Source organism: Hyperoodon ampullatus (genome assembly GCF_949752795.1).
Source record: "Hyperoodon ampullatus genome assembly, chromosome: 8".
Lineage (NCBI taxonomy): Eukaryota > Metazoa > Chordata > Mammalia > Artiodactyla > Ziphiidae > Hyperoodon > Hyperoodon ampullatus.
In genome coordinates, this window is record NC_136921.1 from 97656011 (window position 1) to 97682197 (window position 26187).

At 34.9% G+C, this 26187-nt stretch overlaps 1 pseudogene across 1 annotated transcript in view; it reads left to right on the top strand.

The window, feature by feature from the left end:
* Positions 1-26187, top strand: part of LOC307057536 (coiled-coil domain-containing protein 150-like) — a 187874-nt pseudogene that overhangs the window by 128356 nt on the left and 33331 nt on the right. Inside the window, exons 16-17 of the transcript in view lie at positions 22586-22693; positions 23817-23960. The product of the transcript in view is annotated as a coiled-coil domain-containing protein 150-like (transcript). The remainder of the gene's footprint in view (positions 1-22585; positions 22694-23816; positions 23961-26187) is intronic.

Consider the following 26187-nt stretch of genomic DNA (forward strand, 5'->3'; position numbering starts at 1 on the left):
AACAACCAAAATTCCATCAGTAAGAGGCTGGCTAAATAAATCATGGTATATCCATAGTTTGGAATACTGTTTGAAGATATATTTATCTTAATCATAACATATCTATTATTAGGTTAAAACAGTCAAGGTTCAGAAGAGTATACAGAGTATTTTACTATTTGTGTGCAAAAGGGTTAGGGCGATGAAGTATACATATGTATTCACTTTTGAATAGAGTCTCTCTAAAATGAATCGTAATAAATTGGCAACATTATTTTCGAGGAAGGAAACTGGGTGGCTGGGAGATTTTTCACTTTATCCTTTTGTACCTTAAGAGTAATGTGAATGTGCTACCCATCCAGAAAAAATTTATGAACATTTTATTTTCAACAGAAGTAAAAGTAGAGAAAGGATGGTCTTTTCAACAAATGTGCTAAAGCAATTGGGTATCATATGCAGAAACAAAAAAACAAAATACCTTTGATCCATACCTCTTACCATACATAAAAATTAACTCAAAATGGATGAAAGCCCTAAAGGTAAAACTTAAGACTGTAAAACTTCTGAAACATAGGATGAAACCATTGTGATCTTGGATTACACTAAGATTTCTTAGATTTGACATCAAAAGCATGATCCATAAAGGAAAAAATGTAACATTGACAACGTATGCTCTTCAAAGACATTGTTAAGAAAATGACAAGCTACAGGCTGGGGGAAGAAAACATTTGCAAATCACATATCTGATAAAGGTCTTGTCTCCACAGTTTATTAAAAACTCTCAAAACTCACTAAGAAGGAAAAACAATCTGAAAAAAAAAAGGTGCAAAGTATTTTATTTATTTGGTGAACACACGTTTCACCAAAAAAGATATACGGATGATAAATAAGCACCTGAAAAGATGTTAAACATCAGTCATTAGGGAAATGCAAATTAAAACTGCAGTGAGGTACTACCACACACTATTAGAATGTCTAAGATTGAAAAACTGATTACCCCAAGTGTTAGTGAGGATGTGGAGGAACTCTCATACATTGCTGAAGGGAATGTAAAATCACTCAGCCACTCTGGAAAATAGTTTGGTAGTTTCTTTAAAAGTGAGACATACTACGACCATACAACCCAGGCATTCCACTCCTATGCATTCACCAAAGATAAATGAAAGCGTATATCTACACGAAGATCTGTATACAACTGCCCAGAGCAACTCTACTTGTAACAGCTTAAAACTGGAACAACTCCAGTGTTCAGCAGAACACTCTTCAGCAACAGAAAGGAAGAAGTATTGATATATAAAGAAGAGTGAGTGAATCTCACAATAATTGTGCTGAGTGGAAAATCATTCAAAAATGAGTACATCAAATATGATTTCATTTATATAAAATTCTAGGAAATAAAAGTGAATTGATTGTGACAGAAAAGAGGTCAGTGGTAGCCTTGGGTGGATGTGTAGGAACAGGGAGAGATAGAAGTGGGGGAAATTACAAAAAGGCATAAGGGAACTTTTGGGATAATGGAAGTGTTCATTATCATGATTATGGTTTATACATATATCAAAATTGTACACTTTAAATATACATAGCTTATTGTATTTCAACTATATCTCAGTAAGGCTGTTTTAAAAAATGTGAATGTATTATACTAAAATTAATTATTTTTAAATGTTTAAAATAACATTCTTGAAATGACAAAAGCAGTAGCGATAGAGAACAAATTACTGGTTGCCAGGGGACCTGGGATGAGTTTGGGGGAGGGTGTGAACACAGAGAAGTAGCACAAGTGAGTTCTTTGCGGCAGTGGAGCAGTTCTGTATCTTGATTGTCGTGATCACAGGAATATGTGCATGGGGTCAAATTACATAGAGCTACGTGCATGTGTGCATACACAGATGAATGCAGGTTAAAAAAATGGTGAAGGGCTTCCCTGGTGGTGCAGTGGTTGAGAGTCCGCCTGCCGATGCAGGGGACGCGGGTTCGTGCCCCGGTCCGGGAAGATCCCACATGCCGCGGAGCGGCTGGGCCCGTGAGACATGGCCGCTGAGCCTGCGTGTCCGGAGCCTGTGCTCCGCAACGGGAGAGGCCACAACAGTGAGAGGCCCACGTACCACACACACACACACACACACACACACACACAAAGTTCCTTTTCATCCATTTCTTAGGTGTCTCACAGTTTCTATAGTGTTATGTTTTTATAGTTTTATATTAGAAAATATATGTAAGGGGCAATATTAGGGTAGGAGATTAAGAAGTACAGACTACTGTGTATAAAATAAGCTACAAGGATATATTGTACATTACATGGAATATAGCCGATATTTTATAATAACTATAAATGGAGTATAATCTTTAAAAATTGTGAATCCCTAGGTTGTATAGTTGAAACTTACATAATATTATAAATCAACTCTACCTCAATTTTTAAAAATATGTATCTATATATATTTAGATCATTTGAAACAGTAGGAGGATATGACCTTGACCTAAATACTGGTATTTCCGAGACTGCCTGGTAAGCTAGCTGTGGAAGCTACTTGGATTTTAATGACACAGAAACATCAGGTCTCTGAGGGCAGCAGGATTTATTTGCTTCTGTGTTCTTCCCCATTTCAGTGTCCTGAATTAGAAATTCTTCCAGAAAAGAAACCCAGTATAAAAAGTAAAGTGCTTTATAGATGAGAACATGCCATCTGACAAGTTTCAGGGCATTTTATTGAGTACTCTGAGGCTGGGGGTAACGTCAGTTACCTGAGAAATATTGTGGAATAAGGATATTCTGTGTTTTGTTTGAAGAGAGGCAAATCGAAAATTCTTGAGTGTTCATCAGTATTTTCCACTGAGTTCTAAGGTTAACAGCAGTTTGCTTACGTTTAAAATGAGAATAAGTGTTGCATCAATACCTCTCTTTAGAGGCAGCCATTCTAATTCTGAACCTTAAGTGAATACACTTAAGGGGGAGCCATGGAACATGTTTTATACTGTACACTGTGGAAAAGAGCACCAGAAACAGGCAAAGATGAGAAAAAGGATTCTGCTGATGGAACAAGAGAGATTTCCTAAGACAAAATGTGTTTTCATGTAGCCTTTCTAAAAAAAACGAAGTATTAGCACTCAAGTTTTAACAGTTCTTGAAAACAATCAGTGGCTACAACCAAGAGGAGTTTGCCCTTCAGAGGTGGGAAACAAGAAAAGATACTGAGAGAGGAAAAAGTTGATTTAAATTAAAAATTTTGGATGAATTTTTTTCTGATTCAGAGATAAGCTCAGTAATGTTAATTGTCGATTTGTATTGAGAGGGTTGGGAATAAGAGGAAGAAAATGTAGAAAAACACACAATTTGGAGATTTGTGAGTAAATATTAATGATTTTATTCCCCCAAATCATCTTTTCTTTAAAATGAAAGATGTGAGTAGTCAGCTTTATGAGTTAGTTTTCAAATATAATTCAGCCTATAAGAATTCTGTTAATTCAACTTTCGTAATTCTCTGTGGGTAAACACAAGACTCTTGTCTGCTTACATATTGACAATTCTAATTATCCGTACTCAGGAAGGGTTTTGAATACTAGATACCACAATTTCTTTAAAATTGAAATATTTTACCCACAAAGTCTCACTGTTATATTCATGAGTCATGTTAATTTGCACTTTCCATAAACGCTATAAACCAAATGAATTATCTCAGTACATGTATAAGGCTATAGCCTATTTTATTTGTTGAAATAGCTATTTTAGTAGAAGTAGCATCATTAGAAAAACAGGATCGCTTTTTACAAGGTTTAAGGATTTTCTGTGATTTTTTTCTGCAAAACTTGTGACACCTTTTTTTTTCTGTTTTGGAGTGTGTGTGTGTGTGTATATATATATATATATATATATATACACACATATATATATGTATATATACGTATATTTATATATATATATATATTTCGTTAATGAGACTTGTTTTTTTATTCTTCTGTTTTTCCTCTAGATAAAAGTTAAGCAGCTAGAAGAACAACTACATTCTTTTTCTGAAACCAGTTCACAGAACGACCATCTACGCAAGTTGAATAAGGCACTAGAGGGCAAATATGCTCAGGTGTGATTAATAGCTATAAAACAGATTGCTTCTATGTTGTTTTAATTAGCTTTTAAGAAATTGGTGACTTTCTCCCCACCTCACCGTATGATCCCAGAAAGATGAATATTCTCTCACTTGACTCAATTTATCAAAAATATTTTAAACACCCTCGATGTACAAGGTTCCACTCAACCACAGAAGAGTTCATAAAGATGCCTGAAGCAGTATTGGGACATTGAACTTGCATGCTCTAATTGCAGGATTAGGAATGTACTCGGCAGACTTTATTATAGAATAGAAGGTTATGCCTTTCAGAAACAAAATAGATTGTATTGTGAGCATGCATAGGGAACATCATCATGATGAAAGCCTCGAGAATCTCTATCATAGAGGAAGTGTTTTTTTAATTTGAACCTTAAAACTTTTGGCAGAGGTGAGGAACAAGTATCTTTGGGTTTTTAATTACAGGCGAACGCAGAACTCATTGCCAACAAGATATACTTGCAATAGTGCACTTGAAAGAGGTATTAGTAGTGAAGGTGCTTACTTGTTAGCATGGTGGCTATTGAGACTGAGACTATTGAGACTATTAACAATGATTTACAAATTTATCACATTATTTATTTTTAATTTTTAACAGTGTAAGCATGTGTAACTTCTTTAACTATAACGTTTGTGTATGTATACCCTTGGTAACCAAGCAACTAGAATGTGTCTTCAAATGGGTTCTAAGAATCTGACTATACTGGTAAAGGGGACCTCATTAGATATGCTTTGTTTCTTCATGAGGACATACTTTACACTAGTATTTTCTTCATTCTGAAAGCAAAGGAACACATTTTAAAGTATATTTTCCATCCCAGCTTCATTTAGAACGTTGTGTTGCTTCTCATAGTAAAGGGGGCACTCACTGAAAAATAATTCTAGGTTTAGTTGATTTTGTCTTTTTAAATTGCTGATGCTTCCAAGAAGGAGGAAGTCTCCAGAGAGGCCTGCATCTTCAAAATTACTTTAAAGCCATAGGCCCCGTGTCAACAATGTAAAGGAACGAAGTTCATCAGTTGTTTTGCCCAGTGTTAGGCCAAACCCTACACACCATGTGACCTTTGCACCTACCGTGACTTCTGTGAGGTCTTCTCAGGAGATTGGAGACTCTGGGATCTCTCTAAAGACTCTTTTGAATGCCATTAAAACCATGGAGGGAAGACTGGAAGGTAAAATAGACATTCTTGCCTCAAGACCATTAAAAAATGATGAGTCACCAAATTTTCTTCACCGGGATTCGGTAAGTGAAGGCCACAAATTAAATCATAAGGAAATTTCAGATTTATACAACAATGAAGAAAAGTAGTAACATCTAGAAAGATAACGTTTGGAGGTGTGAGTAACAACAAGGAAAGAACTTCTTCACAAACAGCAAAAACTGATGATGTAGATCAAAACCATCATTCTGGCTATTGCATACTTAGTTTTTGATTTGGACACAGAAATGTCATATTTGGCTTAAGAGTAACCATTGAGATTTTTAATCTAATTTTCACTTTAAAAATTAATGCTAATAGTCTTAACATTTACAGTAAAATGGGTAAAGCCTGATTTTCAAGTAGAAATACATAAATAGAAGCCCTGAGAACTTGAACACTGGAAAATACTTCCCAAAGAAAACTTACTAGAGCATCCATCTTTGTTTGGTATTTAAAAATAGAAAGTACTGTAGCTTGTCTTCTAGAGTTAACTACAATTTAGACCCTTTCTGTAAGCACTTTTGCTAGTGGCCTTTTCATTTTTATAAATAATTTATAAGCACTGGTAAAATTATAAAAACTATATTCTTCCTAATGTGCTTTTCTAGAACAAAATCCAATAGGTTTTCAAAACCTTATAAGTTAGCATCTTTTGTAGTATTCTTGAACCCTTACAGAAGACGTTAAAGTATTTTTAACGTTACAGTTTAAAAGTTATAAGGAAGTATAATTTGAGGAAGGTGTGGGGAAAAGGCAATCTTCTTTGCTGCTGTTTGGAGTGCCCTTTTCCTGTGGAGGACAATTTGGCTTTGTTTATCACCTTACACCCACAGTTGTACTTTTTCCTACAGATACACTAGCTTGTACATAAGACATGTTTACAAGGTTACTTTCTGAAGTATTGTTTGTTATTAGCAAAAGACTAGAAACAACCAAAATTCCATCAGTAAGAGGCTGGCTAAATAAATCATGGTATATCCATAGTTTGGAATACTGTTTGAAGATATATTTATCTTAATCATAACATATCTATTATTAGGTTAAAACAGTCAAGGTTCAGAAGAGTATACAGAGTATTTTACTATTTGTGTGCAAAAGGGTTTGGGCGATGAAGTATACATATGTATTCACTTTTGAATAGAGTCTCTCTAAAATGAATCGTAATAAATTGGCAACATTATTTTCGAGGAAGGAAACTGGGTGGCTGGGAGATTTTTCACTTTATCCTTTTGTACCTTAAGAGTAATGTGAATGTGCTACCCATCCAGAAAAAATTTATGAACATTTTATTTTCAACAGAAGTAAAAGTAGAGAAAGGATGGTCTTTTCAACAAATGTGCTAAAGCAATTGGGTATCATATGCAGAAACAAAAAAACAAAATACCTTTGATCCATACCTCTTACCATACATAAAAATTAACTCAAAATGGATGAAAGCCCTAAAGGTAAAACTTCAAACTGTAAAACTTCTGAAACATAGGATGAAACCATTGTGATCTTGGATTACACTAAGATTTCTTAGATTTGACATCAAAAGCATGATCCATAAAGGAAAAAATGTAACATTGACAACGTATGCTCTTCAAAGACATTGTTAAGAAAATGACAAACTACAGGCTGGGGGAAGAAAACATTTGCAAATCACATATCTGATAAAGGTCTTGTCTCCACAGTTTATTAAAAACTCTCAAAACTCACTAAGAAGGAAAAACAATCTGAAAAAAAAAAAAGGCTCAAAGTATTTTATTTATTTGGTGAACACACGTTTCACCAAAAAAGATATACGGATGATAAATAAGCACCTGAAAAGATGTTAAACATCAGTCATTAGGGAAATGCAAATTAAAACTGCAGTGAGGTACTACCACACACTATTAGAATGTCTAAGATTGAAAAACTGATTACCCCAAGTGTTAGTGAGGATGTGGAGGAACTCTCATACATTGCTGAAGGGAATGTAAAATCACTCAGCCACTCTGGAAAATAGTTTGGTAGTTTCTTTAAAAGTGAGACATACTACGACCATACAACCCAGGCATTCCACTCCTATGCATTCACCAAAGATAAATGAAAGCGTATATCTACACGAAGATCTGTATACAACTGCCCAGAGCAACTCTACTTGTAACAGCTTAAAACTGGAACAACTCCAGTGTTCAGCAGAACACTATTCAGCAACAGAAAGGAAGAAGTATTGATATATAAAGAAGAGTGAGTGAATCTCACAATAATTGTGCTGAGTGGAAAATCATTCAAAAATGAGTACATCAAATATGATTTCATTTATATAAAATTCTAGGAAATAAAAGTGAATTGATTGTGACAGAAAAGAGGTCAGTGGTAGCCTTGGGTGGATGTGTAGGAACAGGGAGAGATAGAAGTGGGGGAAATTACAAAAAGGCATAAGGGAACTTTTGGGATAATGGAAGTGTTCATTATCATGATTATGGTTTATACATATATCAAAATTGTACACTTTAAATATACATAGCTTATTGTATTTCAACTATATCTCAGTAAGGCTGTTTTAAAAAATGTGAATGTATTATACTAAAATTAATTATTTTTAAATGTTTAAAATAACATTCTTGAAATGACAAAAGCAGTAGCGATAGAGAACAAATTACTGGTTGCCAGGGGACCTGGGATGAGTTTGGGGGAGGGTGTGAACACAGAGAAGTAGCACAAGTGAGTTCTTTGCGGCAGTGGAGCAGTTCTGTATCTTGATTGTCGTGATCACAGGAATATGTGCATGGGGTCAAATTACATAGAGCTACGTGCATGTGTGCATACACAGATGAATGCAGGTTAAAAAAATGGTGAAGGGCTTCCCTGGTGGTGCAGTGGTTGAGAGTCCGCCTGCCGATGCAGGGGACGCGGGTTCGTGCCCCGGTCCGGGAAGATCCCACATGCCGCGCAGCGGCTGGGCCCGTGAGACATGGCCGCTGAGCCTGCGTGTCCGGAGCCTGTGCTCCGCAACGGGAGAGGCCACAACAGTGAGAGGCCCACGTACCACACACACACACACAAAAAGTTCCTTTTCATCCATTTCTTAGGTGTCTCACAGTTTCTATAGTGTTATGTTTTTATAGTTTTATATTAGAAAATATATGTAAGGGGCAATATTAGGGTAGGAGATTAAGAAGTACAGACTACTGTGTATAAAATAAGCTACAAGGATATATTGTACATTACATGGAATATAGCCGATATTTTATAATAACTATAAATGGAGTATAATCTTTAAAAATTGTGAATCCCTAGGTTGTATAGTTGAAACTTACATAATATTATAAATCAACTCTACCTCAATTTTTAAAAATATGTATCTATATATATTTAGATCATTTGAAACAGTAGGAGGATATGACCTTGACCTAAATACTGGTATTTCCGAGACTGCCTGGTAAGCTAGCTGTGGAAGCTACTTGGATTTTAATGACACAGAAACATCAGGTCTCTGAGGGCAGCAGGATTTATTTGCTTCTGTGTTCTTCCCCATTTCAGTGTCCTGAATTAGAAATTCTTCCAGAAAAGAAACCCAGTATAAAAAGTAAAGTGCTTTATAGATGAGAACATGCCATCTGACAAGTTTCAGGGCATTTTATTGAGTACTCTGAGGCTGGGGGTAACGTCAGTTACCTGAGAAATATTGTGGAATAAGGATATTCTGTGTTTTGTTTGAAGAGAGGCAAATCGAAAATTCTTGAGTGTTCATCAGTATTTTCCACTGAGTTCTAAGGTTAACAGCAGTTTGCTTACGTTTAAAATGAGAATAAGTGTTGCATCAATACCTCTCTTTAGAGGCAGCCATTCTAATTCTGAACCTTAAGTGAATACACTTAAGGGGGAGCCATGGAACATGTTTTATACTGTACACTGTGGAAAAGAGCACCAGAAACAGGCAAAGATGAGAAAAAGGATTCTGCTGATGGAACAAGAGAGATTTCCTAAGACAAAATGTGTTTTCATGTAGCCTTTCTAAAAAAAACGAAGTATTAGCACTCAAGTTTTAACAGTTCTTGAAAACAATCAGTGGCTACAACCAAGAGGAGTTTGCCCTTCAGAGGTGGGAAACAAGAAAAGATACTGAGAGAGGAAAAAGTTGATTTAAATTAAAAATTTTGGATGAATTTTTTTCTGATTCAGAGATAAGCTCAGTAATGTTAATTGTCGATTTGTATTGAGAGGGTTGGGAATAAGAGGAAGAAAATGTAGAAAAACACACAATTTGGAGATTTGTGAGTAAATATTAATGATTTTATTCCCCCAAATCATCTTTTCTTTAAAGTGAAAGATGTGAGTAGTCAGCTTTATGAGTTAGTTTTCAAATATAATTCAGCCTATAAGAATTCTGTTAATTCAACTTTCGTAATTCTCTGTGGGTAAACACAAGACTCTTGTCTGCTTACATATTGACAATTCTAATTATCCGTACTCAGAAAGGGTTTTGAATACTAGATACCACAATTTCTTTAAAATTGAAATATTTTACCCACAAAGTCTCACTGTTATATTCATGAGTCATGTTAATTTGCACTTTCCATAAACGCTATAAACCAAATGAATTATCTCAGTACATGTATAAGGCTATAGCCTATTTTATTTGTTGAAATAGCTATTTTAGTAGAAGTAGCGTCATTAGAAAAACAGGATCGCTTTTTACAAGGTTTAAGGATTTTCTGTGATTTTTTTCTGCAAAACTTGTGACACCTTTTTTTTTCTGTTTTGGAGTGTGTGTGTGTGTATATATATATATATATATATATATATATATATATATATATACACACATACATATATGTATATATACGTATATTTATATATATATATATATTTCGTTAATGAGACTTGTTTTTTTATTCTTCTGTTTTTCCTCTAGATAAAAGTTAAGCAGCTAGAAGAACAACTACATTCTTTTTCTGAAACCAGTTCACAGAACGACCATCTACGCAAGTTGAATAAGGCACTAGAGGGCAAATATGCTCAGGTGTGATTAATAGCTATAAAACAGATTGCTTCTATGTTGTTTTAATTAGCTTTTAAGAAATTGGTGACTTTCTCCCCACCTCACCGTATGATCCCAGAAAGATGAATATTCTCTCACTTGACTCAATTTATCAAAAATATTTTAAACACCCTCGATGTACAAGGTTCCACTCAACCACAGAAGAGTTCATAAAGATGCCTGAAGCAGTATTGGGACATTGAACTTGCATGCTCTAATTGCAGGATTAGGAATGTACTCGGCAGACTTTATTATAGAATAGAAGGTTATGCCTTTCAGAAACAAAATAGATTGTATTGTGAGCATGCATAGGGAACATCATCATGATGAAAGCCTCGAGAATCTCTATCATAGAGGAAGTGTTTTTTTAATTTGAACCTTAAAACTTTTGGCAGAGGTGAGGAACAAGTATCTTTGGGTTTTTAATTACAGGCGAACGCAGAACTCATTGCCAACAAGATATACTTGCAATAGCGCACTTGAAAGAGGTATTAGTAGTGAAGGTGCTTACTTGTTAGCATGGTGGCTATTGAGACTGAGACTATTGAGACTATTAACAATGATTTACAAATTTATCACATTATTTATTTTTAATTTTTAACAGTGTAAGCATGTGTAACTTCTTTAACTATAACGTTTGTGTATGTATACCCTTGGTAACCAAGCAACTAGAATGTGTCTTCAAATGGGTTCTAACAATCTGACTATACTGGCAAAGGGGACCTCATTAGATATGCTTTGTTTCTTCATGAGGACATACTTTACACTAGTATTTTCTTCATTCTGAAAGCAAAGGAACACATTTTAAAGTATATTTTCCATCCCAGCTTCATTTAGAACGTTGTGCTGTTTCTCATAGTAAAGGGGGCACTCACTGAAAAATAATTCTAGGTTTAGTTGATTTTGTCTTTTGAAATTGCTGATGCTTCCAAGAAGGAGGAAGTCTCCAGAGAGGCCTGCATCTTCAAAATTACTTTAAAGCCATAGGCCCCGTGTCAACAATGTAAAGGAACGAAGTTCATCAGTTGTTTTGCCCAGTGTTAGGCCAAACCCTACACACCATGTGACCTTTGCACCTACCGTGACTTCTGTGAGGTCTTCTCAGGAGATTGGAGACTCTGGGATCTCTCTAAAGACTCTTTTGAATGCCATTAAAACCATGGAGGGAAGACTGGAAGGTAAAATAGACATTCTTGCCTCAAGACCATTAAAAAATGATGAGTCACCAAATTTTCTTCACCGGGATTCGGTAAGTGAAGGCCACAAATTAAATCATAAGGAAATTTCAGATTTATACAACAATGAAGAAAAGTAGTAACATCTAGAAAGATAACGTTTGGAGGTGTGAGTAACAACAAGGAAAGAACTTCTTCACAAACAGCAAAAACTGATGATGTAGATCAAAACCATCATTCTGGCTATTGCATACTTAGTTTTTGATTTGGACACAGAAATGTCATATTTGGCTTAAGAGTAACCATTGAGATTTTTAATCTAATTTTCACTTTAAAAATTAATGCTAATAGTCTTAACATTTACAGTAAAATGGGTAAAGCCTGATTTTCAAGTAGAAATACATAAATAGAAGCCCTGAGAACTTGAACACTGGAAAATACTTCCCAAAGAAAACTTACTAGAGCATCCATCTTTGTTTGGTATTTAAAAATAGAAAGTACTGTAGCTTGTCTTCTAGAGTTAACTACAATTTAGACCCTTTCTGTAAGCACTTTTGCTAGTGGCCTTTTCATTTTTATAAATAATTTATAAGCACTGGTAAAATTATAAAAACTATATTCTTCCTAATGTGCTTTTCTAGAACAAAATCCAATAGGTTTTCAAAACCTTATAAGTTAGCATCTTTTGTAGTATTCTTGAACCCTTACAGAAGACGTTAAAGTATTTTTAACGTTACAGGTTAAAAGTTATAAGGAAGTATAATTTGAGGAAGATGTGGGGAAAAGGCATTCTTCTTTGCTGCTGTTTGGAGTGCCCTTTTCCTGTGGAGGACAATTTGGCTTTGTTTATCACTTTACACCCACAGTTGTACTTTTTCCTACAGATACACTAGCTTGTACATAAGACATGTTTACAAGGTTACTTTCTGAAGTATTGTTTGTTATTAGCAAAAGACTAGAAACAACCAAAATTCCATCAGTAAGAGGCTGGCTAAATAAATCATGGTATATCCATAGTTTGGAATACTGTTTGAAGATATATTTATCTTAATCATAACATACCTATTATTAGGTTAAAACAGTCAAGGTTCAGAAGAGTATACAGAGTATTTTACTATTTGTGTGCAAAAGGGTTGGGACGATGAAGTATACATATGTATTCACTTTTGAATAGAGTCTCTCTAAAATGAATCGTAATAAATTGGCAACATTATTTTCGAGGAAGGAAACTGGGTGGCTGGGAGATTTTTCACTTTATCCTTTTGTACCTTAAGAGTAATGTGAATGTGCTACCCATCCAGAAAAAATTTATGAACATTTTATTTTCAACAGAAGTAAAAGTAGAGAAAGGATGGTCTTTTCAACAAATGTGCTAAAGCAATTGGGTATCATATGCAGAAACAAAAAAACAAAATACCTTTGATCCATACCTCTTACCATACATAAAAATTAACTCAAAATGGATGAAAGCCCTAAAGGTAAAACTTCAAACTGTAAAACTTCTGAAACATAGGATGAAACCATTGTGATCTTGGATTACACTAAGATTTCTTAGATTTGACATCAAAAGCATGATCCATAAAGGAAAAAATGTAACATTGACAACGTATGCTCTTCAAAGACATTGTTAAGAAAATGACAAGCTACAGGCTGGGGGAAGAAAACATTTGCAAATCACATATCTGATAAAGGTCTTGTCTCCACAGTTTATTAAAAACTCTCAAAACTCACTAAGAAGGAAAAACAATCTGGAAAAAAAAAGGCGCAAAGTATTTTATTTATTTGGTGAACACACGTTTCACCAAAAAAGATATACGGACGATAAATAAGCACCTGAAAAGATGTTAAACATCAGTCATTAGGGAAATGCAAATTAAAACTGCAGTGAGGTACTACCACACACTATTAGAATGTCTAAGATTGAAAAACTGATTACCCCAAGTGTTAGTGAGGATGTGGAGGAACTCTCATACATTGCTGAAGGGAATGTAAAATCACTCAGCCACTCTGGAAAATAGTTTGGTAGTTTCTTTAAAAGTGAGACATACTACGACCATACAACCCAGGCATTCCACTCCTATGCATTCACCAAAGATGAATGAAAGCGTATATCTACACGAAGATCTGTATACAACTGCCCAGAGCAGCTCTACTTGTAACAGCTTAAAACTGGAACAACTCCAGTGTTCAGCAGAACACTCTTCAGCAACAGAAAGGAAGAAGTATTGATATATAAAGAAGAGTGAGTGAATCTCACAATAATTGTGCTGAGTGGAAAATCGTTCAAAAATGAGTACATCAAATATGATTTCATTTATATAAAATTCTAGGAAATAAAAGTGAATTGATTGTGACAGAAAAGAGGTCAGTGGTAGCCTTGGGTGGATGTGTAGGAACAGGGAGAGATAGAAGTGGGGGAAATTACAAAAAGGCATAAGGGAACTTTTGGGATAATGGAAGTGTTCATTATCATGATTATGGTTTATACATATATCAAAATTGTACACTTTAAATATACATAGCTTATTGTATTTCAACTATATCTCAGTAAGGCTGTTTTAGAAAATGTGAATGTATTATACTAAAATTAATTATTTTTAAATGTTTAAAATAACATTCTTGAAATGACAAAAGCAGTAGCGATAGAGAACAAATTACTGGTTGCCAGGGGACCTGGGATGAGTTTGGGGGAGGGTGTGAACACAGAGAAGTAGCACAAGTGAGTTCTTTGCGGCAGTGGAGCAGTTCTGTATCTTGATTGTCGTGATCACAGGAATATGTGCATGGGGTCAAATTACATAGAGCTACGTGCATGTGTGCATACACAGATGAATGCAGGTTAAAAAAATGGTGAAGGGCTTCCCTGGTGGCGCAGTGGTTGAGAGTCCGCCTGCCGATGCAGGGGACGCGGGTTCGTGCCCCGGTCCGGGAAGATCCCACATGCCGCGGAGCGGCTGGGCCCGTGAGCCATGGCCGCTGAGCCTGCGTGTCCGGAGCCTGTGCTCCGCAACGGGAGAGGCCACAACAGTGAGAGGCCCACGTACCACACACACACACACAAAAAGTTCCTTTTCATCCATTTCTTAGGTGTCTCACAGTTTCTATAGTGTTATGTTTTTATAGTTTTATATTAGAAAATATATGTAAGGGGCAATATTAGGGTAGGAGATTAAGAAGTACAGACTACTGTGTATAAAATAAGCTACAAGGATATATTGTACATTACATGGAATATAGCCGATATTTTTTAATAACTATAAATGGAGTATAATCTTTAAACATTGTGAATCTCTATGTTGTATAGTTGAAACTTACATAATATTATAAATCAACTCTACCTCAATTTTTAAAAATATGTATCTATATATATTTAGATCATTTGAAACAGTAGGAGGATATGACCTTGACCTAAATACTGGTATTTCCGAGACTGCCTGGTAAGCTAGCTGTGGAAGCTACTTGGATTTTAATGACACAGAAACATCAGATCTCTGAGGGCAGCAGGATTTATTTGCTTCTGTGTTCTTCCCCATTTCAGTGTCCTGAATTAGAAATTCTTCCAGAAAAGAAACCCAGTATAAAAAGTAAAGTGCTTTATAGATGAGAACATGCCTTCTGACAAGTTTCAGGCCATTTTATTGAGTACTCTGAGGCTGGGGGTAGCGTCAGTTACCTGAGAAATATTGTAGAATAAGGATATTCTGTGTTTTGTTTGAAGGGAGGCAAATCGAAAATTCTTGAGTGTTCATCAGTATTTTCCACTGAGTTCTAAGGTTAACAGCAGTTTGCTTACGTTTAAAATGAGAATAAGTGTTGCATCAATACCTCTCTTTAGAGGCAGCCATTCTAATTCTGAACCTTAAGTGAATACACTTAAGGGGGAGCCATGGAACATGTTTTATACTGTACACTGTGGAAAAGAGCACCAGAAACAGGCAAAGATGAGAAAAAGGATTCTGCTGATGGAACAAGAGAGATTTCCTAAGACAAAATGTGTTTTCATGTAGCCTTTCTAAAAAAAACGATGTATTAGCACTCAAATTTTAACAGTGCTTGAAAACAATCAGTGGCTACAACCAAGAGGCGTTTGCCCTTCAGAGGTGGGAAACAAGAAAAGATACTGAGAGAGGAAAAAGTTGATTTAAATTAAAAATTTTGGATGAATTTTTTTCTGATTCAGAGATAAGCTCAGTAATGTTAATTGTCGATTTGTATTGAGAGGGTTGGGAATAAGAGGAAGAAAATGTAGAAAAACACACAATTTGGAGATTTGTGAGTAAATATTAATGATTTTATTCCCCCAAATCATCTTTTCTTTAAAGTGAAAGATGTGAGTAGTCAGCTTTATGAGTTAGTTTTCAAATATAATTCAGCCTATAAGAATTCTGTTAATTCAACTTTCGTAATTCTCTGTGGGTAAACACAAGACTCTTGTCTGCTTACATATTGACAATTCTAATTATCCGTACTCAGAAAGGGTTTTGAATACTAGATACCACAATTTCTTTAAAATTGAAATATTTTACCCACAAAGTCTCACTGTTATATTCATGAGTCATGTTAATTTGGACTTTCCATAAATGCTATAAACCAAATGAATTATCTCAGTACATGTATAAGGCTATAGCCTATTTTATTTGTTGAAATAGCTATTTTAGTAGAAGTAGCGTCATTAGAAAAACAGGATCGCTTTTTACAAGGTTTAAGGATTTTCTGTGATTTTTTTCTGCAAAACTTGTGACATCTTTTTTTTTCTGTTTTGGAGTGTGTGCGTGTGTATATATATATATATGTGTGTATATATATATATACACACATATATATATATATGTATATATACGTATATTTATATATATATATATATTTCGTTAATGAGACTTGTTTTTTTATTCTTCTGTTTTTCCTCTAGATAAAAGTTAAGCAGCTAGAAGAACAACTACATTCTTTTTCTGAAACCAGTTCACAGAACGACCATCTACGCAAGTTGAATAAGGCACTAGAGGGCAAATATGCTCAGGTGTGATTAACAGCTATAAAACAGATTGCTTCTATGTTGTTTTAATTAGCTTTTAAGAAATTGGTGACTTTCTCCCCACCTCACCGTATGATCCCAGAAAGATGAATATTCTCTCACTTGACTCAATTTATCAAAAATATTTTAAACACCCTCGATGTACAAGGTTCCACTCAACCACAGAAGAGTTCATAAAGATGCCTGAAGCAGTATTGGGACATTGAACTTGCATGCTCTAATTGCAGGATTAGGAATGTACTCGGCAGACTTTATTATAGAATAGAAGGTTATGCCTTTCAGAAACAAAATAGATTGTATTGTGAGCATGCATAGGGAACATCATCATGATGAAAGCCTCGAGAATCTCTATCATAGAGGAAGTGTTTTTTTAATTTGAACCTTAAAACTTTTGGCAGAGGTGAGGAACAAGTATCTTTGGGTTTTTAATTACAGGCGAACGCAGAACTCATTGCCAACAAGATATACTTGCAATAGTGCACTTGAAAGAGGTATTAGTAGTGAAGGTGCTTACTTGTTAGCATGGTGGCTATTGAGACTGAGACTATTGAGACTATTAACAATGATTTACAAATTTATCACATTATTTATTTTTAATTTTTAACAGTGTAAGCATGTGTAACTTCTTTAACTATAACGTTTGTGTATGTATACCCTTGGTAACCAAGCAACTAGAATGTGTCTTCAAATGGGTTCTAAGAATCTGACTATACTGGTAAAGGGGACCTCATTAGATATGCTTTGTTTCTTCATGAGGACATACTTTACACTAGTATTTTCTTCATTCTGAAAGCAAAGGAACACATTTTAAAGTATATTTTCCATCCCAGCTTCATTTAGAACGTTGTGTTGCTTCTCATAGTAAAGGGGGCACTCACTGAAAAATAATTCTAGGTTTAGTTGATTTTGTCTTTTTAAATTGCTGATGCTTCCAAGAAGGAGGAAGTCTCCAGAGAGGCCTGCATCTTCAAAATTACTTTAAAGCCATAGGCCCCGTGTCAACAATGTAAAGGAACGAAGTTCATCAGTTGTTTTGCCCAGTGTTAGGCCAAACCCTACACACCATGTGACCTTTGCACCTACCGTGACTTCTGTGAGGTCTTCTCAGGAGATTGGAGACTCTGGGATCTCTCTAAAGACTCTTTTGAATGCTATTAAAACCATGGAGGGAAGACTGGAAGGTAAAATAGACATTCGTGCCTCAAGACCATTAAAAAATGATGAGTCACCAAATTTTCTTCACTGGGATTCGGTAAGTGAAGGCCACAAATTAAATCATAAGGAAATTTCAGATTTATACAACAATGAAGAAAAGTAGTAACATCTAGAAAGATAACGTTTGGAGGTGTGAGTAACAACAAGGAAAGAACTTCTTCACAAACAGCAAAAACTGATGATGTAGATCAAAACCATCATTCTGGCTATTGCATACTTAGTTTTTGATTTGGACACAGAAATGTCATATTTGGCTTAAGAGTAACCATTGAGATTTTTAATCTAATTTTCACTTTAAAAATTAATGCTAATAGTCTTAACATTTACAGTAAAATGGGTAAAGCCTGATTTTCAAGTAGAAATACATAAATAGAAGCCCTGAGAACTTGAACACTGGAAAATACTTCCCAAAGAAAACTTACTAGAGCATCCATCTTTGTTTGGTATTTAAAAATAGAAAGTACTGTAGCTTGTCTTCTAGAGTTAACTACAATTTAGACCCTTTCTGTAAGCACTTTTGCTAGTGGCCTTTTCATTTTTATAAATAATTTATAAGCACTGGTAAAATTATAAAAACTATATTCTTCCTAATGTGCTTTTCTAGAACAAAATCCAATAGGTTTTCAAAACCTTATAAGTTAGCATCTTTTGTAGTATTCTTGAACCCTTACAGAAGACGTTAAAGTATTTTTAACGTTACAGTTTAAAAGTTATAAGGAAGTATAATTTGAGGAAGGTGTGGGGAAAAGGCAATCTTCTTTGCTGCTGTTTGGAGTGCCCTTTTCCTGTGGAGGACAATTTGGCTTTGTTTATCACCTTACACCCACAGTTGTACTTTTTCCTACAGATACACTAGCTTGTACATAAGACATGTTTACAAGGTTACTTTCTGAAGTATTGTTTGTTATTAGCAAAAGACTAGAAACAACCAAAATTCCATCAGTAAGAGGCTGGCTAAATAAATCATGGTATATCCATAGTTTGGAATACTGTTTGAAGATATATTTATCTTAATCATAACATATCTATTATTAGGTTAAAACAGTCAAGGTTCAGAAGAGTATACAGAGTATTTTACTATTTGTGTGCAAAAGGGTTGGGGCGATGAAGTATACATATGTATTCACTTTTGAATAGAGTCTCTCTAAAATGAATCGTAATAAATTGGCAACATTATTTTCGAGGAAGGAAACTGGGTGGCTGGGAGATTTTTCACTTTATCCTTTTGTACCTTAAGAGTAATGTGAATGTGCTACCCATCCAGAAAAAATTTATGAACATTTTATTTTCAACAGAAGTAAAAGTAGAGAAAGGATGGTCTTTTCAACAAATGTGCTAAAGCAATTGGGTATCATATGCAGAAACAAAAAAACAAAATACCTTTGATCCATACCTCTTACCATACATAAAAATTAACTCAAAATGGATGAAAGCCCTAAAGGTAAAACTTCAAACTGTAAAACTTCTGAAACATAGGATGAAACCATTGTGATCTTGGATTACACTAAGATTTCTTAGATTTGACATCAAAAGCATGATCCATAAAGGAAAAAATGTAACATTGACAACGTATGCTCTTCAAAGACATTGTTAAGAAAATGACAAACTACAGGCTGGGGGAAGAAAACATTTGCAAATCACATATCTGATAAAGGTCTTGTCTCCACAGTTTATTAAAAACTCTCAAAACTCACTAAGAAGGAAAAACAATCTGAAAAAAAAAAAAGGCTCAAAGTATTTTATTTATTTGGTGAACACACGTTTCACCAAAAAAGATATACGGATGATAAATAAGCACCTGAAAAGATGTTAAACATCAGTCATTAGGGAAATGCAAATTAAAACTGCAGTGAGGTACTACCACACACTATTAGAATGTCTAAGATTGAAAAACTGATTACCCCAAGTGTTAGTGAGGATGTGGAGGAACTCTCATACATTGCTGAAGGGAATGTAAAATCACTCAGCCACTCTGGAAAATAGTTTGGTAGTTTCTTTAAAAGTGAGACATACTACGACCATACAACCCAGGCATTCCACTCCTATGCATTCACCAAAGATAAATGAAAGCGTATATCTACACGAAGATCTGTATACAACTGCCCAGAGCAACTCTACTTGTAACAGCTTAAAACTGGAACAACTCCAGTGTTCAGCAGAACACTATTCAGCAACAGAAAGGAAGAAGTATTGATATATAAAGAAGAGTGAGTGAATCTCACAATAATTGTGCTGAGTGGAAAATCATTCAAAAATGAGTACATCAAATATGATTTCATTTATATAAAATTCTAGGAAATAAAAGTGAATTGATTGTGACAGAAAAGAGGTCAGTGGTAGCCTTGGGTGGATGTGTAGGAACAGGGAGAGATAGAAGTGGGGGAAATTACAAAAAGGCATAAGGGAACTTTTGGGATAATGGAAGTGTTCATTATCATGATTATGGTTTATACATATATCAAAATTGTACACTTTAAATATACATAGCTTATTGTATTTCAACTATATCTCAGTAAGGCTGTTTTAAAAAATGTGAATGTATTATACTAAAATTAATTATTTTTAAATGTTTAAAATAACATTCTTGAAATGACAAAAGCAGTAGCGATAGAGAACAAATTACTGGTTGCCAGGGGACCTGGGATGAGTTTGGGGGAGGGTGTGAACACAGAGAAGTAGCACAAGTGAGTTCTTTGCGGCAGTGGAGCAGTTCTGTATCTTGATTGTCGTGATCACAGGAATATGTGCATGGGGTCAAATTACATAGAGCTACGTGCATGTGTGCATACACAGATGAATGCAGGTTAAAAAAATGGTGAAGGGCTTCCCTGGTGGTGCAGTGGTTGAGAGTCCGCCTGCCGATGCAGGGGACGCGGGTTCGTGCCCCGGTCCGGGAAGATCCCACATGCCGCGCAGCGGCTGGGCCCGTGAGACATGGCCGCTGAGCCTGCGTGTCCGGAGCCTGTGCTCCGCAACGGGAGAGGCCACAACAGTGAGAGGCCCACGTACCACACACACACACACAAAAAGTTCCTTTTCATCCATTTCTTAGGTGTCTCACAGTTTCTATAGTGTTATGTTTTTATAGTTTTATATTAGAAAATATATGTAAGGGGCAATATTAGGGTAGGAGATTAAGAAGTACAGACTACTGTGTATAAAATAAGCTACAAGGATATATTGTACATTACATGGAATATAGCCGATATTTTATAATAACTATAAATGGAGTATAATCTTTAAAAATTGTGAATCCCTAGGTTGTATAGTTGAAACTTACATAATATTATAAATCAACTCTACCTCAATTTTTAAAAATATGTATCTATATATATTTAGATCATTTGAAACAGTAGGAGGATATGACCTTGACCTAAATACTGGTATTTCCGAGACTGCCTGGTAAGCTAGCTGTGGAAGCTACTTGGATTTTAATGACACAGAAACATCAGGTCTCTGAGGGCAGCAGGATTTATTTGCTTCTGTGTTCTTCCCCATTTCAGTGTCCTGAATTAGAAATTCTTCCAGAAAAGAAACCCAGTATAAAAAGTAAAGTGCTTTATAGATGAGAACATGCCATCTGACAAGTTTCAGGGCATTTTATTGAGTACTCTGAGGCTGGGGGTAACGTCAGTTACCTGAGAAATATTGTGGAATAAGGATATTCTGTGTTTTGTTTGAAGAGAGGCAAATCGAAAATTCTTGAGTGTTCATCAGTATTTTCCACTGAGTTCTAAGGTTAACAGCAGTTTGCTTACGTTTAAAATGAGAATAAGTGTTGCATCAATACCTCTCTTTAGAGGCAGCCATTCTAATTCTGAACCTTAAGTGAATACACTTAAGGGGGAGCCATGGAACATGTTTTATACTGTACACTGTGGAAAAGAGCACCAGAAACAGGCAAAGATGAGAAAAAGGATTCTGCTGATGGAACAAGAGAGATTTCCTAAGACAAAATGTGTTTTCATGTAGCCTTTCTAAAAAAAACGAAGTATTAGCACTCAAGTTTTAACAGTTCTTGAAAACAATCAGTGGCTACAACCAAGAGGAGTTTGCCCTTCAGAGGTGGGAAACAAGAAAAGATACTGAGAGAGGAAAAAGTTGATTTAAATTAAAAATTTTGGATGAATTTTTTTCTGATTCAGAGATAAGCTCAGTAATGTTAATTGTCGATTTGTATTGAGAGGGTTGGGAATAAGAGGAAGAAAATGTAGAAAAACACACAATTTGGAGATTTGTGAGTAAATATTAATGATTTTATTCCCCCAAATCATCTTTTCTTTAAAGTGAAAGATGTGAGTAGTCAGCTTTATGAGTTAGTTTTCAAATATAATTCAGCCTATAAGAATTCTGTTAATTCAACTTTCGTAATTCTCTGTGGGTAAACACAAGACTCTTGTCTGCTTACATATTGACAATTCTAATTATCCGTACTCAGAAAGGGTTTTGAATACTAGATACCACAATTTCTTTAAAATTGAAATATTTTACCCACAAAGTCTCACTGTTATATTCATGAGTCATGTTAATTTGCACTTTCCATAAACGCTATAAACCAAATGAATTATCTCAGTACATGTATAAGGCTATAGCCTATTTTATTTGTTGAAATAGCTATTTTAGTAGAAGTAGCGTCATTAGAAAAACAGGATCGCTTTTTACAAGGTTTAAGGATTTTCTGTGATTTTTTTCTGCAAAACTTGTGACACCTTTTTTTTTCTGTTTTGGAGTGTGTGTGTGTGTATATATATATATATATATATATATATATACACACATATATATATGTATATATACGTATATTTATATATAAATATATATATTTCGTTAATGAGACTTGTTTTTTTATTCTTCTGTTTTTCCTCTAGATAAAAGTTAAGCAGCTAGAAGAACAACTACATTCTTTTTCTGAAACCAGTTCACAGAACGACCATCTACGCAAGTTGAATAAGGCACTAGAGGGCAAATATGCTCAGGTGTGATTAATAGCTATAAAACAGATTGCTTCTATGTTGTTTTAATTAGCTTTTAAGAAATTGGTGACTTTCTCCCCACCTCACCGTATGATCCCAGAAAGATGAATATTCTCTCACTTGACTCAATTTATCAAAAATATTTTAAACACCCTCGATGTACAAGGTTCCACTCAACCACAGAAGAGTTCATAAAGATGCCTGAAGCAGTATTGGGACATTGAACTTGCATGCTCTAATTGCAGGATTAGGAATGTACTCGGCAGACTTTATTATAGAATAGAAGGTTATGCCTTTCAGAAACAAAATAGATTGTATTGTGAGCATGCATAGGGAACATCATCATGATGAAAGCCTCGAGAATCTCTATCATAGAGGAAGTGTTTTTTTAATTTGAACCTTAAAACTTTTGGCAGAGGTGAGGAACAAGTATCTTTGGGTTTTTAATTACAGGCGAACGCAGAACTCATTGCCAACAAGATATACTTGCAATAGCGCACTTGAAAGAGGTATTAGTAGTGAAGGTGCTTACTTGTTAGCATGGTGGCTATTGAGACTGAGACTATTGAGACTATTAACAATGATTTACAAATTTATCACATTATTTATTTTTAATTTTTAACAGTGTAAGCATGTGTAACTTCTTTAACTATAACGTTTGTGTATGTATACCCTTGGTAACCAAGCAACTAGAATGTGTCTTCAAATGGGTTCTAACAATCTGACTATACTGGCAAAGGGGACCTCATTAGATATGCTTTGTTTCTTCATGAGGACATACTTTACACTAGTATTTTCTTCATTCTGAAAGCAAAGGAACACATTTTAAAGTATATTTTCCATCCCAGCTTCATTTAGAACGTTGTGTTGCTTCTCATAGTAAAGGGGGCACTCACTGAAAAATAATTCTAGGTTTAGTTGATTTTGTCTTTTGAAATTGCTGATGCTTCCAAGAAGGAGGAAGTCTCCAGAGAGGCCTGCATCTTCAAAATTACTTTAAAGCCATAGGCCCCGTGTCAACAATGTAAAGGAACGAAGTTCATCAGTTGTTTTGCCCAGTGTTAGGCCAAACCCTACACACCATGTGACCTTTGCACCTACCGTGACTTCTGTGAGGTCTTCTCAGGAGATTGGAGACTCTGGGATCTCTCTAAAGACTCTTTTGAATGCCATTAAAACCATGGAGGGAAGACTGGAAGGTAAAATAGACATTCTTGCCTCAAGACCATTAAAAAATGATGAGTCACCAAATTTTCTTCACCGGGATTCGGTAAGTGAAGGCCACAAATTAAATCATAAGGAAATTTCAGATTTATACAACAATGAAGAAAAGTAGTAACATCTAGAAAGATAACGTTTGGAGGTGTGAGTAACAACAAGGAAAGAACTTCTTCACAAACAGCAAAAACTGATGATGTAGATCAAAACCATCATTCTGGCTATTGCATACTTAGTTTTTGATTTGGACACAGAAATGTCATATTTGGCTTAAGAGTAACCATTGAGATTTTTAATCTAATTTTCACTTTAAAAATTAATGCTAATAGTCTTAACATTTACAGTAAAATGGGTAAAGCCTGATTTTCAAGTAGAAATACATAAATAGAAGCCCTGAGAACTTGAACACTGGAAAATACTTCCCAAAGAAAACTTACTAGAGCATCCATCTTTGTTTGGTATTTAAAAATAGAAAGTACTGTAGCTTGTCTTCTAGAGTTAACTACAATTTAGACCCTTTCTGTAAGCACTTTTGCTAGTGGCCTTTTCATTTTTATAAATAATTTATAAGCACTGGTAAAATTATAAAAACTATATTCTTCCTAATGTGCTTTTCTAGAACAAAATCCAATAGGTTTTCAAAACCTTATAAGTTAGCATCTTTTGTAGTATTCTTGAACCCTTACAGAAGACGTTAAAGTATTTTTAACGTTACAGGTTAAAAGTTATAAGGAAGTATAATTTGAGGAAGATGTGGGGAAAAGGCATTCTTCTTTGCTGCTGTTTGGAGTGCCCTTTTCCTGTGGAGGACAATTTGGCTTTGTTTATCACTTTACACCCACAGTTGTACTTTTTCCTACAGATACACTAGCTTGTACATAAGACATGTTTACAAGGTTACTTTCTGAAGTATTGTTTGTTATTAGCAAAAGACTAGAAACAACCAAAATTCCATCAGTAAGAGGCTGGCTAAATAAATCATGGTATATCCATAGTTTGGAATACTGTTTGAAGATATATTTATCTTAATCATAACATACCTATTATTAGGTTAAAACAGTCAAGGTTCAGAAGAGTATACAGAGTATTTTACTATTTGTGTGCAAAAGGGTTGGGACGATGAAGTATACATATGTATTCACTTTTGAATAGAGTCTCTCTAAAATGAATCGTAATAAATTGGCAACATTATTTTCGAGGAAGGAAACTGGGTGGCTGGGAGATTTTTCACTTTATCCTTTTGTACCTTAAGAGTAATGTGAATGTGCTACCCATCCAGAAAAAATTTATGAACATTTTATTTTCAACAGAAGTAAAAGTAGAGAAAGGATGGTCTTTTCAACAAATGTGCTAAAGCAATTGGGTATCATATGCAGAAACAAAAAAACAAAATACCTTTGATCCATACCTCTTACCATACATAAAAATTAACTCAAAATGGATGAAAGCCCTAAAGGTAAAACTTCAAACTGTAAAACTTCTGAAACATAGGATGAAACCATTGTGATCTTGGATTACACTAAGATTTCTTAGATTTGACATCAAAAGCATGATCCATAAAGGAAAAAATGTAACATTGACAACGTATGCTCTTCAAAGACATTGTTAAGAAAATGACAAGCTACAGGCTGGGGGAAGAAAACATTTGCAAATCACATATCTGATAAAGGTCTTGTCTCCACAGTTTATTAAAAACTCTCAAAACTCACTAAGAAGGAAAAACAATCTGGAAAAAAAAAGGCGCAAAGTATTTTATTTATTTGGTGAACACACGTTTCACCAAAAAAGATATACGGACGATAAATAAGCACCTGAAAAGATGTTAAACATCAGTCATTAGGGAAATGCAAATTAAAACTGCAGTGAGGTACTACCACACACTATTAGAATGTCTAAGATTGAAAAACTGATTACCCCAAGTGTTAGTGAGGATGTGGAGGAACTCTCATACATTGCTGAAGGGAATGTAAAATCACTCAGCCACTCTGGAAAATAGTTTGGTAGTTTCTTTAAAAGTGAGACATACTACGACCATACAACCCAGGCATTCCACTCCTATGCATTCACCAAAGATGAATGAAAGCGTATATCTACACGAAGATCTGTATACAACTGCCCAGAGCAGCTCTACTTGTAACAGCTTAAAACTGGAACAACTCCAGTGTTCAGCAGAACACTCTTCAGCAACAGAAAGGAAGAAGTATTGATATATAAAGAAGAGTGAGTGAATCTCACAATAATTGTGCTGAGTGGAAAATCGTTCAAAAATGAGTACATCA